Source organism: Fundulus heteroclitus, chromosome 22 (genome assembly GCF_011125445.2).
Source record: "Fundulus heteroclitus isolate FHET01 chromosome 22, MU-UCD_Fhet_4.1, whole genome shotgun sequence".
In the NCBI taxonomy this organism is placed as follows: Eukaryota; Metazoa; Chordata; class Actinopteri; order Cyprinodontiformes; family Fundulidae; genus Fundulus; species Fundulus heteroclitus.
The window spans coordinates 6,590,897-6,610,601 of record NC_046382.1 but is presented as its reverse complement, the minus strand read 5'-3'; the positions used below and the strand labels follow the sequence as shown (position 1 = coordinate 6,610,601).

Here is a 19,705-nt window from a genome sequence, read left to right as displayed (position 1 = left end):
ATTAATGGGAGGGTCTAACAATTAACAACGTAATTTAAACAATTCCAAATATAAAAATCCATAAAAAATGTTGGTTCTAAACTAACTTAAATATATTCTAACTACCCAAAGAAGAAAACTAGATTGGTAGAAATTACAATCCACAAAATTTATCAAATGGCCACAACACCTTGTGTTAAGTCACACCTGAAGTGTCTTACCTGGACGGATGAGACAAAGGTCTGGGGCCTCATTCAGAAATCTTGCGTACGTCTCTTTCTATGCAGAGGCAGAGACCTGAAGAACAACTTGACGGCAGACTGCTCTCCCTCTCAGGAACTCTGACCCAGGCCTACGCTCGTTGTGGACAGAGGGCGGAGCTGGTGACACAGACGGTAAAGTGTTGACTAACCAGACTGCATGAGGATTCCTCTCAGACGTTCAGTTTCCCTTCATGTCAGACGTCGATCATAGATCCTCTTCATCATAGTCATTCAGCACCGCAGGTTTATTCATGCTGGCACCGCTGAGCCATAGATACACATAAGGATCTTTCATATTGACAGAAAACGCCCATAAGCCGTCATTAATATTAAAACGAACTTGTCATCTTCTCCTTAATGATCACCAGGGTGAACCACAGATTAACGCACACATTGGGACTCAGTGAGGTAATGATTGCTGTAAACATACCAGACACTGGGGAGTCTGCTGGTCCGGTCCACTACTGCGGTCATGAACCTGCTCAAAACTGGAGATGATGGTGAATGTTTGGAGAACACCCCAAACTGCTTCCCCTCACCGTCCTCAAACACACCGCGCTGTGGACCCGTCCGGCTCCTAGGAACCGACCTTTCTCTGGACCTGAGGTGGGCCTCTCACAAAGACGCTGTTCAGAAGGAGACCCAGCAGGGACTGGACTTCCTGAAGCTCCTCCAATGATCCACAGGAGCTGCTGGTCATCTTCTACACTCAGTCTGTCCTGTGTCTGTCCATCACTGTAGAGTTTGACTCGTCCACAAAACAAACAAAAACAAAAACCGGTCCAAACTGCGATGAACAATCAGGCATCAGGGCTGACCTTCCCACCAGACAGGACTGCTGTTTCTATTTTCACCTGCATGCGGTGAGCGCTGAAACCAAAGTCAGGTTACGTGATTGTGCACAAAGTCATGGCCAGTAGAGCTGATTCTGATCCTGTATGAGACGAGTGGAGAGGCGGTAGTTGGATGTTTATTAATCCATCCATCCATTTTCTGATCCGCTTTATCCCTCATGGGGTCGCGGGGTGCTGGTATATTTATTAATTTAATTTATTAATTTATTCAATGCACTGTAGCTTTATTATTCACCAACATGAAGTAAATGTTTAACAGCAACAAAGGGTATTTTTCCCCATCATGTCTCACAAATATCAAATGATTAAAAAATACTGTATGAATGAAACAGCCCCTCCCATTAAACATTACCATGAGAAACAGACACTGGACGGGAATTTGTGACATTTTAGAATATATAAACAAACAGAATGTGTTTTATAATATTACATATTTTCTAATTAGTTTCAGGTTACAGTAACACTTTCATGCAGCCTTAATGACGCCTTAATGTCATATATCAGGCTACGGTTTCCTGTTTTAGACCAGAGGCCTTCTGTCCTCAGAGGACCACCTGTCCTGCTGGTCGTACGTCTGTCTCTGCTTCAGAACACCTGAATCTCATGATTGTTACATCCTCAGCAGCCAATAAAGGCTGCAGAGGCCTGTTAATTACCTGTAAATGTTAGACAGGCGTGAGGAGGCAAGGAAACACCTAAAACATGCAGGACAGTGGCTCCTAAGGACCAGGAGACCATTAGACATTTAACTGCACCGTCACACCTGACTGAAATGTTACTCACTGTGTGAATAACATTTCACACATCTGAAACTCAAAGGTCAGTATGAGATTGGTTTCCCTGGAAGGATTTTTCTTTAATGCATATATCACCAATACTTAGCGTCTTTTATATTCCACGCTGCGTTGTTGGCTGCAAACACAAATACGCATTAGGTTTCATCAGTCGTGCGTTAAACAGGAAGCCAGCGACGGCAGGATTTCTGTCACCTGCCTCAGTGCAAGGTGAGATAAACAACATTTTAACTGTAACAAGACCGTTTGCTTTTTCACTGGAAAAAGCAAAAGTGGGTTACACACATTTTATGGAAAAAAGAATATAGGTTTGAACCAAGTTTATGGTTTTACTCTAATATTACCCTGCAATCATATTTAGAATAAGAGAGGAAGAAAATGCACTGCTGTAGTGTCTCAGAAGCGCCACTAGAGGGAAGCAAAATATAACTATTGCTCAGATCAGCTTCATCATTGTAACCATTGATGAAGACTTGAATCTGAATACTCATGGATAACCCCCCCCCCCACACACACACACACACACACACACACATACACACACACACAGGTTTTACTGATTTTATTTAAAACTGAATGCTCTGATCTGATGAGAACAACTTTTGCAGATTACTGTGAGAAAAAGTGAGGACAGAGGTTGCATTTTTAAGAGAACAGAAAGACATTTTTTATTTGCACGGCTCCTTTGCTGTGTCACGTTGTGACACGCTGTTGCAGATTTATGCAGATGTTTTCCCCACTGCAGCTGTATAACGGGGATTTACGAGACAGCTCCCAGAAAGACCTTTATTGCTGTTGTCTCTGGCGTACTGTTTGTCAGGACAAGTCGGCACATTGACACGTTTGGTATTTTCTGACTGTTGGGTTTGGGTTTCTAAAACCTAACAAACCCATTTTAAAAACCAAAAGGCTATTCAATTACAGACTGAGACAGACGCAAACCTTTTTCTGCACAAAGTTTTTATTTTTCTTCAGTGTCGTGAGGAGAGATAAGATTCTGTTCTACTGAAGTTTGATATCAAAAGATTAGTAAAGCAGTGTTAGGTTCTGAAGCAGATTTGAATATTCTTATGAAGCCCAGTTACGTTCATTGTCTGGAAATAGAAACAAAAAGCTGATGAGGAGATGGAGTTATGGGACAAACCTGAACGCACGCAAACTTCAGTCTCTTGAAGTCCAAAGCAGGAAAAGCTACACTCCCTAAAGATATGCAGCCAAGAGTGCTTCTATATAAAGTACTGAATCAGGGGGACTTCATACATGAGCTTGCCACACTTTTCAGATCTTTCTGAAGCAAATTCAATTGTAAATTTAGTTTTAATGCCACTTCACAATTCAGTCAGAGTGTTTGTTGGTTAATCCCATAAAATCTAAATAAAATCCATTATATTTTCTCTGTGCTACGTGACACAATGTTAAAAAAAAGGTCAAAGCAATGCAGATGGAGGCGACTGGAGCTCAGCTGCAAGAGTCGTCTTGCAATTGGCAACTTCTGGGTTTGATTCCAGCTTCCTCCTGTCACATGTTGTTGTGCCCCTGGGCAAGGCACTGAATCCCAAGTTGCCTACACCTATTTGCACATCTGTGTATAAATGCAAACGTTTTTAAATGCGGTTGGTTAGTGTAAAGCACTTTGAGAGGTCAGGATGACTGAAAAAGCAACATAAATTCAGTCCATTTAAAGCTTTTATGGTGAAAAAGTTTAACTTCTGCAAAGAATTAATGTTTAAAGTGTTGACTGTTCTTTCACGAGACTCCTGCATCGCAGCACTGAGTAGCAGTTTCTGGTTCAAATCCTGACAGCCTGTAGCCAGGTCTTGCTTCATTAGAGCTTGGAAGTTGCCACAAATGTTTTGCTTTCACTCTCCTCCTGCTTTTAGGTCTGATCAGAAGCTCTTAAGATCTGGAGACGCCCCTGGCTGTGATTCAAAATGTTGTCAAGTTTTCACATTTGCCTTATGACACAGTGCTGCATCCATAATGCTGGACAGAATCCTGTTTTATCACCAAACTGCTCCTGAATTGATGGGCAATAACTTTGGTGGTGGGCCCATTCTTTCGGAGAGGCAACCCAACAGATGAGATGTCCCAGGATGCTTTGCTGACGAGATTCACCTGTTCTTCTCCAGACATTTAGTCGTCCGGTTGTCCAATCTAATGAAAAATATCTTTCTCCTACTCTTCTGCAGTCTAATATTGGAACTTACTGCAGAACGTCGTCTGTTCTGAAGTTTTTTTCTCTGCTCACTGTGTGCAGAAAAAAGCTCACAACTGCCAGCATTTTCTCCTGAACAAGCTCTGCAGGGGTGGCAAACCAATCTTTTAGCTGAATCCTCTATGGAGGATCAGAGGCAAACCTGCAGCAGGGTCATTGATCCATGTGGTCCGTGTGGTTTGATCCAACAAACAAGCCAGAGTAGTTCTAATTGTTGAAGCCGCTAGCGCTGGCAAGGAGTCAGAATACAGAGTACATCCAGTTTGTTGTGAATGGGGCTCCAGAGCAGTCGGGTTGGCCGTGATGACGCCTCTCCTCCGTTTAAGAAGTGCCAGCACTGGATGTGCAAGAAATGGAGCAGAGAACAACAGAAGGGGTGAGCTGGTCGGGATCAAATGTGAAACGATTAAATAGTCAGAACTTATTTAGCAGAAAATAAAACCAACACAAGATTGGCAGGTGGTCATAATTTTACGCCTAGTTTGTTGATGTTTATGGGCTTCCTTTCATAAAGGCATCTGCAAAGAAGAACATGGAATTTTTTTCTCTTTTAAAACCTCAGAGATGCAATAAATTAAAAGCAGAAATAGCAAAATTCCAAACTGTGTTTGCATTTGGAGTCTCAGAATGGATTTCATGTCCTTAGAGTTGTCGTGTTCAGGACAGCCGCTAGGTGGCGGTAGTACACTGCTCACGCTGATTCACAAACTGCTGGATTTAATAACGGATTGTAAATTAAATTTGTTCCATACATGGGCTCATGATCTTATTTGGCTGACTTTCTAATAGATCTATTTAATACTACTCAGCACAGTCTTCTTTTAAGAAGTTTGCGTTTCTGTCAATATGTAAAAGCGAGTCACGTATTTGAAGAAAAGATTATTTGAAAAAAAAAATACGTGTGATGGTGTTTATTCTAGGCACACGGGTCATAATTGACCGACATAAGTGCAGAAAGTGACGTTCCTCTCGGTTTGGAGCAGCATTTCGCTCCTCTGGCTTCTGTGGCTGCAGCGCTGCAGCAGAGGCTGGAGAGGAGAGGACAGGACCAGATCCTGGTTTTACAGAGAAACCATGCTGGAAGCTCCAGGGAGACGCGGCTTTAGGGGCCTGGACGGCTTTGCGCTGCGGTGAAACTCTCTGACGCTGGAGTGAACAGTTTCTGTCACCAGGGCGGTGGTGGCGACAGCAGAGGGAGAGAGGCGGAGAGGGAGAGGAGCGCAGAGAGTCGGAGCGCAGCGCAGCGCAGCGCAGCAGGACAGACAGTCTGAAGGCGCGCAGCCGGCGACGGACGCGGAGCAGGAAGGTAGGACAGCCTGATCAGCCCCATCACGCTGCTGACTCTGTGCATTTTACAAAAGTTATGGCATGGCCGCAAAGGCGCTTTTTAAGCATTTATTATCTGGTTAGGCTTGGTGGAATTAGTGACTTTTTATTCCCTTTTGCTCAGCATTAGTATTTTCCTTTTGCGGCTGCTGCTCTGTGTTTAGAACTTGTGCATTAATGACACTTTTCAAGTAGTTAATATATAGAAGATTATGCGGTTTAGGTGTAAAAAAAAACTGAGTTTTTGGATTGTAGAGTAAAATAAAACCGTTGACTTCATTCGTATAGTCTGAACTTTGGTCAATTTACATTATTTTTCCTTTCAGGTGTATTTTAACATAATTAAGTGAGAAATATGAGTTTGTTTGCATGTTCGCATAGAAGTGTCAGGTGTCATCTCAGGTAGCCTTGGAGTCCAGGTGCTAAAGTATGGAGGGCCAAAAGGGTCACCATGCAGTTAATGAAGCAGGTGTTAGTTTACATATGTGATGATTGACTAAAGATATAAATTTACTTCTGTTCATTTATATCGCATTAATTCAGAACAGGTAGTCTGAAGGCGCTTCACAGTGACGATAAACGTCTATTCAGTTGAATCATGCTGATTCCAGTCAGTTACGTCCATTCTGATTATTTTTCAGATTGGTTAAATAAATACATGTGGATATATAGTTGTGTGTGTGTGTGTGTGTGTGTGTGTGTGTGTGTGTGTGTGTGTGTGTGTGTGTAAAATTTATCACAATATTTTTTAAAGTTGTATATTTTATGTCGTGATGTGCGTGTTTGCACACAAATGTGTGGTATGTAGCACTAACTAAGGCAAGTGCCAGTGCCAATAAGCTGTTAAAGAAATAGTTATACATCTTTATTATTTAATAAAGATAAAAAAAATTAAATCGGCAAATAAATATATTTTAACTTTTTATAAATGTCAACCGTTTATTAAAATACAAAAAATATTTACCTAGAGAGCATTGAATATTATTTGTTTGAATGCATATATTAAAACTGTCTTCCATATAAAAAGGTTTTTAAGTATTTTTTGTTTTCTTTTCTGCTACGTTCCACCATGAAATGGTCTAATCGGTCTTTTCGGGTAGTCAATAAGCCCTGACGTCTGCGCTGATGCCCCCAGTCACCGTGTCTGTTGTAATGTTGGTCCCACCGAATAAATTCCTGATGTGCTGTGAAATAATCACCATGGTAAATACTTAACGTTTTATTTGTAAGCACCTTTATGTGCACTCAAAGCTCCTTAGAGTTTACTTCTGTAGACATTGTTATAAAAATAAAAATATTAAAATAAAATACAAAAGATCATCCATCCATCCATTTTCCTACACGCGTATCCCTATTGGGGTCACAATGGGTGCAGGTTCCTATCTCAGCTGCCAATGGGCGAGAGGCGAGGTTCACCCTGGACAGGTCGCTAGTCTACAAAAGATCAGAATAATTAAATATTTAATACATTCTTGAAACATGTAACATTCATTTTTTGTGTAATGCATGTACACTTTTTTAAGCTATCATATGTAACATTTATTTTAAGGACTTCTTTAGTTTTGTGAATTGTGGCGCTCCTGGCTCTCCATACTCCTGGGTGGTGTAGTAATGACCACTAATTTATTCATGTGTCACCTGAACGCAGCCCAACCCAAGGCCAGGTTAGTGGACAGTCCTTTCCACCTGAACAGGTTTGTTGTTTAGACGAGGCAACGTGTTTTTAGTTATAGCCAAACTGCGGAGTAATACAAGGCAGACGATTTTATTATTAGACGATTCACTGAAGAATAACAGTGGAAAAGCAGATATTTTATTTTGCTTTACAAGGTATAAAATCATATTTATGTTTTATTTTCATGGTATGAGATCTTTAAAGTGTTCTTTAGGAGGCGCAGCATATAAATCCTACTTATTACTAAAACCTTCTTGTTTCAACTTCATGGCTGCCGTCTATGTAGATTAATAGTTTCCAGTTCAGCAGTTTATAGGACATAACCCACTGAATAATCGTGGTAGTTAGACGTCGCCTACAGACAGCAGCAGACGATCCACTGTGTCCATAAATCAGCGTCATTATTGGGAGAAATTGATGCAAAACCGCACTGAAAGCAGCTTTGTTCCTCTATCATATTTGTCATGAATATTTGTGTAAAGTGAAAATCTAATTTTTTTAATATATAATTTCTGAGTGTTCTGTTGATGTCATAAAAGTGAAGAATAGATGGACACATTTTTACTAATTTAGAAATCAACAAATGCATATATTGGCATATTTCTAAAATAAATGGGCGTGGTAAAACTCAGTACTGACGCATGCAGTAAAAGCATAATTTTAAACCTTTGTTACCTGTAATTTCCCTTACAGCGGTTATTGTTTAATGTAGATGGGAGCTTATTTTATTGGTAATAAGAAGGCCCATCCGTTGTCTTTCTCTTATCTGAGATCTGGTCCCAGGGACCACAGGTCTTGGACAGAAACCCAGACCTCCCTCTCCTCCTCCTGCCCAATCAGGGGGAGCCCAAGGCGTTCCCAGGCCTGATGGGACGTGTAGTCCCTCCAGTGGGACGTGCCTGAAAACCCCTAAAAGGAGAAGCAGGAGCTCTACTTTGAGCTCCTCTGGATAACAGAGCTCCTGTCTCTAAGGCTGAGCTCAGCCGGCCTCCAGAGGAAGCAGGTTCTGGTCACTTTTATCTGGGATCTCCTACTTTCGGTGTTGATCCAGAAATCATGGCCAAAGGCGTGAGTCGGAATGTAGATGGACCTTTTAAACCAAGAGCTTTGCTTTTTGGCTCTGCTCTTTGTCTACCGGATCCTCGCCAGCTTTGCTGCAGAGGAAGTCTTGACCCGTTTCTCCATCCCACCATCACCAAGACACCAAGATGGTTAAACTCCTCCAGTTGAGGCAGAGACTTTGACCACCAACCCAGACTGGCCAATCCACCTTTTTACAGCCGAGGGGGAAAAAAATTACAGTATTTAATTTCATAATATTAATCATTTTTGTTGTTGTGGCACCTAGAGACCATAAATGCAAACAATAATAAGTCTCAGCCTTCTCATATCATAGTTGGCTGCCACCTGTTTGTTTTTAGTAATTTATTTTAGCTTCAGAAATTCAATTTATCGAGTTGATAAATCAGAAGCCGAGAATAAGACACCAGATTTAGCTCTGTGAGGAAAACAGCACCACAGCTCACTAATGCTAACTAGTAAAAACGTAACTTAAGGCAAAAATGAACTTAACATTAACCATCAGGCAGTCTACATTATGAAAGTAAGAAACTCTGAGCAGAGTAACATAAAAGGGAACTATTTCATCCAATCCAATGACATGACACCAATAGAACCAATAAAAAAAACAGAGATACTTTAAAAAATAAGCAGATTTTCCAGCTTACTTTGATCGTTTGGGGACTTCAACAATGATTCTGACAGGAAGGTTCGGTTTGTGGAAACAGTGTCAGCAGAGATGTTTCAGTAATCTGGGGGTGCTGACAGACCTCATGCAAGGGACAGTTAGCAAAACTAGCATACTCAAGAAATGAAGGAAGTGTGAAACTGAGTTGGAGGATTTTAAGAAATGTGCAAAAACAGGAATATTATGATCTGGCCTTTATGAAAAAATGCTAATTTTGTCAAAAGGATGAAAAAATAACTTCCCACGAGAGTTTACCTGAAGCCCTACGGAGGACACAGCAAACATCTGGATGAAGATGTTCTGGGCAGGTTAGACCAAAAAGAAACTGTTTGGTCACACGGGGTAGAAAACCGACGCCCTAAACACAGTGAAACACGGTGGAGGCAGCATCATGCTGTGGGGATGCTTAGCTTTGGCAGACCAGGGAAGCTTCTGCAGAGCTGCTGGGATGCAGGAGCCAGCAAACTACAGGACAACCCTGGATAAGGCCTGTTAAAGGCTAAAGGGGGTGGAGCTTCATCATCCAGCAGCACATCCAGCCAGATCTGCTCTGCTAGTACAGCCTGGACCTATAAATCTCACTGAGGAGGAGATTTCACAGCCATGCATGCAGGGACTCATTAGAGAGATCAGAATTCATTCATTAATGTCATCATAAAAGCAGCGAGCCGCTCTCCCAGCCTCTGGAGACGTGCTCTCACCACTCCTCTTTTACATTCCAGGTTTCAGTCATGCTCCATGTTGTCCACCTTTGCTTTCATGCGGACGTCTGTTACCGCTTTGTCATGCACAACTTTCTAGTTTTCACACATTTACAGAACACGACACTTTAAAATGATGCGAGTTAAAATAATCTGAAGAAGAACTGCTTTAGGTTTTTTTCACGGCTGCTTTTGGAAGCGATGCTGCTGACAGTCGGTCCTTTCTGAGTGTCTGTCACTCTAAATGTATTCAGAGGACAAGAAGGGAGGAGGGGAAAGATCCCGGACTGTAGAGCCCCGTTTCCAGCAGACACTCTGACTGACGGGCTCAAATCAAACCCAACGAGCAGGAAGGAGAAATGAAATGCAGATACAGTGACTTCCTGAGACCGTGGTGTGAAGTTTCACAGCAGGAGCGGAGCGTCGTCAGAGGACGGCAGTTCTGCAACGCTAAACACTCAGAAACGTATGGAGAAGAAAGCACAATGAGGTAAACAGAGGGCAGAAAACTGATGAATATTTCAGGGAGGATCTGATTTTCTCACCAAGCTGCTAGAATTGTTCAGGAAGTGTAGAATTGCCTCTGATGCTACGCTATTTAGGTTTGATCAAATACATTTACAGTATTTTGGGTTTTTAGGACTTTTTTTGTATTATTTATTCAGATGTTTTTGACATGTGAGGAAATGATTGATATTTATTCAAACATGTTATGCTCCCTTTTTATAAAGTAGTGAAATACTTTATTAATGCAGTGGAAAAACGGTAGCATTCAGCCATGGACCTGATTTTGTGTGAATTCATCAGGGATATGAACACTAGCACAGTTTACTGAAATGGTTTGGAAATATGCTATCAGTACATAGCAGGACAGTCATTGCACCAACAGTGTCTCCAGTAGCATTAAACTGTTTTATTATCATTAATATTATTGACCCGATGATGAACAAAGAATGTTTTCTGTATTGCATTATTGCAACACTTTCCTGAGAATGAGATCCTGTATCTCAGTGAGGCTTCATGTGGAAATAAAGCTAAAATAATCATAAATATAGCTTCGTAATAAAATGAAGTTTGAATGAACTTTTTTTGAGAGATTGACATGAATTTCTCATATAATAACCACAGTTCAAAAACCAGAGACGTGTAAACATTTTTACTGCTGGAAATATTATTAAGCAGTTCAGAAAAATATTCTTAGTTCAGAAAAATATTCTTAGTTCAGAAACGGGTGAATAATAAACAGATTAAGATGCATTTACCTTAATTTATGTCTGTAATGCATCATTCATAGCAGATCCTGCATTAAAACCATTTTGTAGCTGTTTTTTAATTAATTTTTTTCATTACAAGGATTGGACAGCCGGCCGTTATTTGATGACGCTACAGACAAATTACAGTCTGCTGTCTGAAATCAAAATGCAACCAGCAGTCAGATTCTTTCATTTTCACAAGTGGAAAAGTTTAAATCTGCTTCAATATTCAGTCGCTGTCCACTTTATAGGCACACCTTGCTAATACCAGCTTGAACCGCTTTTTTTCCTTCTATGCCTTGAACTACATAGATTCAACAATATGTTGGAAAGATTCCTCTGAGATTTAGGTCCCTGTTGACAGGATTGCTGCAGGTTTGCTGAACGCACGGTAATAATAAAAGTATAGCGGTTCAGCACATAGAGGCGCTCAGTTGGGTTTAGATCTGGTAATTCTGCGGGGCTCCAGAGTAAACTCTGTCATCTACCAGAAACCTGGTCAGAGATGATCTGAGCTTTGTGACCTGGAAGCAGAGCTCGGTTGGTACAGACGGACCCAAGGCTGGTCCGTTGAGTTATCCGACACACTATTACATCATCATGAGCAGCAACCTGAACTGTTGATCCAGGACAGGGAGCATCCCTGGTGTCATGTTGCTGAGATCAAATTGTCAACCTACCGTCTGAATGCTTCAGCTGGGTTTGAGACTCCGTGGAAGAGGCAACATTCTGCATCAGTCCAGTTTAGTTGAGCCTGTGTGAACTGTGATCCTCAGCCGCTGCAGCCCTTCAGGGTTCTATGTGTCTGGAATACAGACGCTGGACACTAAATAACCAGTGGCTATTTGAGCTGCTGTTGTCTTTCTACCATCAAATCAATTTGCCCTTTTTCAATGGAAGGGGGCCATATAATGCAGAATCAGATTTTGTAACCCTAAAATCCATTTTGTTGTGTACTTGGAATCTCTAGAAGAACAGAAAAGTTTAAAGTAGTTTCTCCAGGTCATGCTAAGATGTCTTTATATTCTCTTTGGGTCATTTTTCAAGCCGTTCAGTTTTCTTTGTTCTGTATTGTGGTTTTTTTTAACGATTATGTTACAATATTTGCTGCTGAGTTGCTAAACAAGGTCATGGACTTCCAGCTTACCCGTCTTTTTGATTTCCCTGAGTGATCCTTCAGGATGCCGAAATTACAAGTGGATCGGTCATCGGTTGTTCATTTCACCCCTCCCCCCCAGCATACTACAGAAATGGCAGATTGTGATAGAGTAGGATGCTGAAAAGAAAGAATCAAAAAGCATGTCCCCTTTATTCAACTCAATTGAGATTTTTAAATAGCACCAATTCACAACACAAGTCTGATAGGTTTATTTTAATCTCCTAACCTATAAAGAGAAAGACCAGACAGACAGGATAAGTTTACAGGCTTTTGCAAAAGGGGAGAGAGAGAGCTGTTAGAAATCTAACACAACACCAAGGTTGCTCTGCTCAACTCCATCGCTACGTCTCCTTGCAGGTCTTTTTATGTCATGCGAGCAGGATGCGGTTACATTGTCACAAGACATTGCATTTGAGATAAGAGACGGTCAACTCCTTATCTGGGCCTTCTTTCCACTGTCTTCAAATCATAATCAATCAACCTTTTCTGGCTAGCACACGATGCTCCTTTGTGGATGAAGCAGTCATGAGCCACCTCCTCCCCCTAAGGGTCAAATTTTCACATTCTATCTCCACACAAACATGTCCACAAGCAGAGAGCAAATAGACTATAAATATATAAAATGGGAAGGGATTAATGAATTCAACAATATCTAATCAAGGCACATTCCAAAGTCAGACTCCATCAAATCCTCCTGATTGGTCAGAAAGTTTCCTCTCTAAGGAAACCCAGCAGGTTACATCAAGTCTCTCCAAGCAGCATTCACTCTGAAAGAGCTTAGAGCCACAGTGGACAGTCGTCTGCATTGTTGATGGCTTTGCAGCAATCCCTCATACTGAGCATGCATGAAGCGACAGTGGAGAGGAAAACTCCCCTTTAACAGGGAGGAGAACCTCCAGCAGAACCAGAACCAGGCTCAGTGTGAACGCTCATCTGCCTCGACCCACTGGGGCTTAGAGAAGACAGAGCAGAGACACAGAAAGCACAGAAGCTCACATTGACCCAGGAGTACTTTCTATGTTAGATGGTAATAGCAGATGATCTGTCTCCCCTGATGATGTCACAGCTAACAGAACGCCAGACCAGGTGTACCTTCTATGAAGAGAAAAATGACAGAGAACAAAAAGTTAAAAGCTGAAATAACAACAGACAATGCAGATTGGAGAGCAGTAGGAGAACTCAGCAGAGTGAGAGAAATAGACCCTGATGTCCTCCAGTAGCCTAAGCCTATAGCAGCATAACTATAGAGGTAGCTCAGGGTAACATGAGCCACTCTAACTATAAGCTTTGTCAAAAAGGAAAGTTTTAAGATTAGTCTTAAAAGTAGACGGGGTGTCTGCCTCACGGACCAAAACTGGGAGTTGGTTCCACAGGAGAGGAGCCTGATAGCTAAAGGATCTGCCTCCCATTCTACTTTTAGAGACTCTAGGAACCACCAGTAGACCTGCAGTCTGAGAGCGAAGTGCTCTGTTAGGAACATACGGGGTAATCAGAGCTCTGATATATGATGGAGCTTGATTATTAAGGGCTTTCTCCTCTGACACCAACACTGCATCTTCATCCATAAAACAACCAACCAACAGATGTTTACTCTTTTTGGACCATTCTGAGAGACCATTGTGTGTGAAAATCTCAGAGGGTCAGCAGTTTTTGAAATACTCAGAGCCACCCGCCTGGAACCAACAACAATGCCACTTTCAAAGTCACTAACCACCCCCCCCCCCCGTTCAGATTCTCAGTTTGAACTTGAGCAAGTCATCCTCATCTAGATGCCTAAATGCACCGAGTTGCTGCCAAACTATGTTTAACACCTGGTGCTCTGCGAAGCTTGAAACATCCCCGCTGTACTCCCACCGCCTTCTGCTAGTGTCTGCTGAAGTGTCTGAGATGACACGTTTGACGGACAATCAAACAATATGGAGTTTTTAACAGTTTTAATAGTGAATCCACTTTAGAACGGTGATCCTCAATCATTTTACACCGGCAACTCTCTCACTCCTGCATCGCTCCATAGGAAAGCTTCGTCGGTTCATTTCTTTTTGTCCTTTGTTTCTGGTATCTACATAACATTCTCTGTATCTGATGATTACGATCAATGTCTGCTTTTCCAATTTCCACCGCCAGGTCTCTGGTGGTCCAGCTGCGTGTGGTCATTAAATCAGCCAAGCCACTCGAGCAGAGCTGCAGGAAAAAAAAAAAAAAAAGCCTGCAGAGGAGGCAAAGGCGGCGATGACAGTGGTTTTTACAGCGCGGCTGTCAGGCCCTTACAGACGTGAAGCCATGTTGTTCCTGAATTAATAATGTCGTACAGATGGCTAATATTTTAGGTCACTGTCAATATAGCTGGAATAGTTTCTATAATTATTGCAATAAAACTGTAATAGTCTATTAGCACTGAGGCTTTTCTCGTTGTATTGAATAATTTCATTATAGTGTGAAACAACTTTGAAGGTGTTCTGAAAATTGAAAATCTTCTAAGGAATGCTTTTCGGAGCTTTTAATTGCACACCGTTAAAACAGGAGCAACTTGTGGCCAGAGGTGTTTTTCATGGTGAAAAATCCCCCGCCCCCCCCTCACAGCGCCATTTACAGCTAAAACCGTCACAATGCAGTCCCAGCTCTGGAAGAAAACCCTAAAACCCTGGTTGCTGGTCTCTGTTCCTGGAATGCAGCCTGAACGGCGCAGAGAGCATGCAGGGAGAGACGGAGCGAGAGACACAATGAGAGCCGGGCAGGACCCAGCGAGCGGAGAGGTGAAGTGCTGAGCGCCAAAGGTCGGCTGCGCTGAAGAGCGGCTGCTAAATGGTGCGTTTTGATCTTTCACCCAGAAGAGACGGTCAGCTGTTGGTGGAGGGAAAGACATTATTCCAACAAAGGGGGAGAGTAAAGGTGATGGATGAGTCTCTGCTGGCTTTTAGCATCCCCCGGACACAGGCGCCCGTATTTATGTTGTCTGTAAACACACAGAGCTCCTCTGCTAGAGCTTTTCCAAGCTCACTGTATCAGAGAATGACAGGCTGACAAGAAAGCTGCTCGGCAGAATGTTAAAATGGCCGGAAGGACACTGTGGAGGAGGTGGATTTCTGCAGCTTTTCATGGAAAACAACCGATCTCAGAATTGTATTACAGACAGAACAGGGTCTGATCTATTTAAATTAATGTTGGTAAAAATGAGGGCTAAAATGAAATTAAAAAGATTTGCATGAAGCTGAACTCTGATCAATTACAGTAGAATGGTTAACATTATGATGTACAGCTGATGCACCAGAGAAGCTCTGAGAATGAAAACATGAAAAAAAACTGACCAGAGCTGTCCGTTTATTATGAGTCAGCTAATAAACAATTATAAAATGACTTTATGATTTATATACTTTCATCATAGCTAAATGCAACAGTTTGTAATGTCAATACCTCCTGATGATTATTCTGTTGTGTTTCTTGTGACATTTAAAGTGTTTAATTGAAAAATATACAATTGTATGTTTTTCATAAAGCAAAAGTATTAATATTTGAATTTTTTAACATTTTGTCACTATAATCAAAATCTCTCTCTCTCTCTCTCTCTCTCTCTCTATATATATATATATATATATATATATATATATCTATATCTCTATATATATATATATAGATATAGATATATAGATATATATATATATATATATATATATATATATATATATATATATATATATATATAAATAAAATCAGAATTTTATGTGATAGACCAACACTGAGAAGCAAATAGCTTTTGATTGGTAGGAATATTTGGTCCATTCTTCTCACCACCGACTCTGACTTGGTTTCCCTGCAGAGGAAGTGATCCAGACTGCATGATGCTGCCACCACCGTGTTACATGGTGGGAATAATGGGTTCATAATGACATGCAGGCTTAGTTTTCTCCCACATCTCAGATTTTGCTCATGGAGCTAAAGTGACCCCTACCTGGCTTGTGGAAACACTTCAAAGACATCCAAACGGTGTGACAAAGAAGGACATCAGTGGGATGCAACAAGACCTGGCATTATTAAAAAGCCATAATATTTCAACAAAGTTTGTCCTGCTAGCCATATAGCTGAATTAGTGCCACCTTTGTTTAAGAAGCCTGGGTTGGACATGTTAGAGCTAAATAAAATGCACAATTTCCTGGGACGACTGTGTTGTTGTCTAGGCAATGTTTTTTTTTTTTTTTACTTGTGTCTTTAAATTGTCTACTCTTAAAAGAAGGTATTTAAAAAGTGAGGAAGCAGCATTTAGCTGAAATCGGTTGTCTCTTTAACACCAACATCCAGCCTGTTGGTTCTTTTTGTCTGCTGCTGTACCTGGAATTGGGTTTGCTGAGTAAGACTTTCAGAGACTCGTGTCATGTAGGGGATGCAGAGGGTTGGGGATATTACTCAGCTCGTCAGAGCATGGCTGTCATCCCCTCCCTCCTGACAGAGCCAAAGTGTCTGCCTATCCGTCTCTGATCAACGTGGTAATGAGTGACGTCTGTTTTTACCAGCGCTGAGGGCGGACAGAATCCCCATCGATTTGCTGTGATAATCCAGATGTGGCTTCAGGCTGAGGCCCCGCACCGTCCCTCTGAGAGCGGTCCTTATGAGCTTGAGAAAAAAGTCAGACACAATTGCCTTGTAATCAATAATATCGAGTGCTGCGAGCCAGCAGGACTCAGCCGTGTGGCCTTTTTGGACCGAGTAGGTTGGGAGCAGACGTTCAGCATCTGACTCAGAACCAGCTTTATATGCCGGGTATGTGTCACATGCGAGGGATTTGACTCTGGATTGTACAACCCTCATAGTGTGCTTACTCATACAATCATTCAATGGCAGAAACAGAGAGATTGAGACAATAAAGCAGTGGTGCAATGAACAGAAGGAGAAGGACGCAGGAGGAAATATTATTTCCATTGTTGTTATTAAGCACACGTCTGAGGTAGCAGTCATGTACGTGTTTAGAGCTCAACACTCTGATGTTTAATAGCTTGTCTCTGGTATAAGTTACCAGAGAGGAATGACACAGTTATATATATATATATATATATATATATATATATATATATATATATATATATATATATATATATATATATATATATATATATATATATATATATATATATATATATATATATATATATATATATATATATATATATATACAGTATATACAGTTATATATATATATATGTATATAACTGTGTCATGCCTTGATTTCATGTAAAGCCTTGATTTCATGTAATTTTATTGATTCTGGTTTACAGACAATAAAATATTTAATTCAGTGTCTCAGTAAATTGGAATATTACATAAAACCATTAGAAGAGTATATTTTAAATGTTTATCAAACTTCCAAAACATCTGCTCATTGTTATGCTCCTTTTGCATGCATTACTGCATCAGTGCAGTGTGGCATGGAGGAGATCAGCCTGTGGTTCTGCTGAGGTGTTCAGGAAGCCCAGCTGGTTCTGGTAGCAGCCTTCAGGTCATCTGCATTGTTGGTTCTGGTGTCTCTCATCCTCCTCTAGACAATACTCCATGGATTCTCTATGGGGTTCTAGTCAGGTTCTGGTCAATCAAGCACAGAACCACCATGGTGACTGAACCAGACTTGGTACCTTTGGGAGTGTGGACCTGTACCAAGTCCTGCTGCAAAATCAAACCAGCACCACCATAATGTCATTTTAATCTTTTATGTTGAGTTACTTGAACAAACTTTGCACCACTTTGTCCAGTCTCCGGTCCAGTAGTGGCTTGACCCGACGAATGCAACATTTGTAGGATTCTTCTGTGCAGACCTGATTCACTGACCCAGATTATTGAATGATCTATACTTGGCGATCCTCTCAAGGCTGCGTCCCTGAAGCATCTCTACCTTCCACTAAACTTTCCCTGCTCTCTGTGAACAGCCAGCAGCTCCTTTTTTTAAAAATGGCCCGTTGTGTCTTCCCCTCCTGGAAGAGTCAGATGTCTTCTGGACATCTGTCCAACCAGCAGCCTTCCCCATGATTATCCCGTCTGCCGACCCGGACTGAGAGACCATTTAGAGCCTCAGGGAACCTTCGCAGGTGTTTGGAGTTAATAGGCTGATTGTAGCAGGACACCATGAGCTTCCAACATGAAACTCTTTCACAATATTCTACGTTTCTGAGGCACTAACATTTAGCTTTTCATTGTTTTTAAGCCCAAAGGCTCATGTTTCGCTCTGTGTAATGGATCCATATGAAATATGAGTTTCACTTTACAAAATATTTACCTCTAGATGTACCTGTATGTGCGTCTACCTTCCTACGCCATTCAGTGACCTGCTCCTGAAATGTTATGAATAAAAGGTACATTATAAGGTCATTTTAGTGCAAAAACTTGGAAAATACTGTTGGGATGCAGGTTTATCTCTTAGCCGTGTTCGCTTTGAAATCAGGTGGTATCAGAATCAGAATCAGACATACTTTAATAATCCCAGGGGGAAATTACTTGAATTATACTTGAAGACTCATAGTCTCCATTGTAGTATTATATTATTGAAACATAAGGGGTGATATTGTCATGGCTGGGGCCTGTTCTAGTTCATCTGTTCAGGATGCACCATCATTTTAGAAACAAACAGCTCTGAACTACAACCTAACCTTAAATCTAAATAATAGTTTTTAATAATCTAAATAAAAGCAGTAGGTTGTATAGGTAGACATAACGTTGAAGTAGAGAAAAAGCCAATCAGAAAACTAAGGTTAGGTGGAAGTGATGGAAGATGCATGAGAGAGCATTGACTCTAGCTGAGTTGGGTCAAAGGATGGTCAAGGACTGATAGATGGAGACATTACAGCCTCAGCTCTTTGCACCGTAGGATGATGACTCCATGCGCCGAATAAGGGACTTCTTTTATTCTAAAAGCCTTCTGTTGGTCTGGCTGGATTTGATACTCTAAAACCCTTAAATGAGACTTTATAGTGAGACCTAAAACCTTATGTAACAGCACGTTGACCACCTTATAGCACCTTTCTAAATGATACAATCAGGTCTCTGCGTGAAACGATGGACCCACAGCCTGCTATCAATGAATTGGTTTTAATTTTTGAGTGTGGAAGCTAAGACCAAGCCTCGTGCTCCTGGGAAGTAAAATGGGCTCTTTGATTGCCGGCCCCCTCTCCCTCCACGGCACATTGTGAGTGGAGTGATTGGAACGGCGCCTGCTGTATTCACCATAAAGCACACATTACGTCGTCAGACAATAGCCCGGCTCCGCCATATAAAGCCATAAAATGAAACTAATTAACATGCCATTTTCAGTCATATTACTTCAAGTGCTACTATAACTTAACAATAGTGGTATAAGAAATATGTTATACAGAAGAACGGCAAGTCACAAAGAACGTATTGTTGCACAGAGGAAGGACAACTGAATAAACATGGACCGTTGTTTTTTATGCTCCAAACAACAACAGGCGACATTTAAGAAACTTTTATTGGAATTGACCTTTTCAGAAACAGGCAGTTTATTTATTTTAAGATTTACACTTTAGGCAAACTTTAATCGCCCTGAAATCTGTGGCTGAGTTTCTCTTGATGCAGAGTTGCTCTTCTGGTGAATACCTTTGATAGAGGCTACTTTCTGTGTACGAATGTATTTACAAGGTGTGTGCTCCTGTAAAACTGCCAAGTTTAAATGATGAAGTGCAATGTAATATGTGACCATAATGCATCATTTATAAGCATTTTCTACTTTTACTATGACAGGAACC

The 19,705-nt window shown here is 41.2% G+C and overlaps 1 protein-coding gene across 1 annotated transcript in view; it reads left to right on the top strand.

The window, feature by feature from the left end:
* The first annotated feature begins 5,136 nt into the window (after window positions 1–5,136).
* cdh23 (cadherin-related 23) overlaps window positions 5,137–19,705 on the top strand; it is a 263,409-nt gene continuing 248,840 nt past the window's right edge. Inside the window, exon 1 of the mRNA XM_036126497.1 lies at window positions 5,137–5,411. The gene's annotated coding sequence lies outside the window, so the exon portion shown is untranslated. The remainder of the gene's footprint in view (window positions 5,412–19,705) is intronic.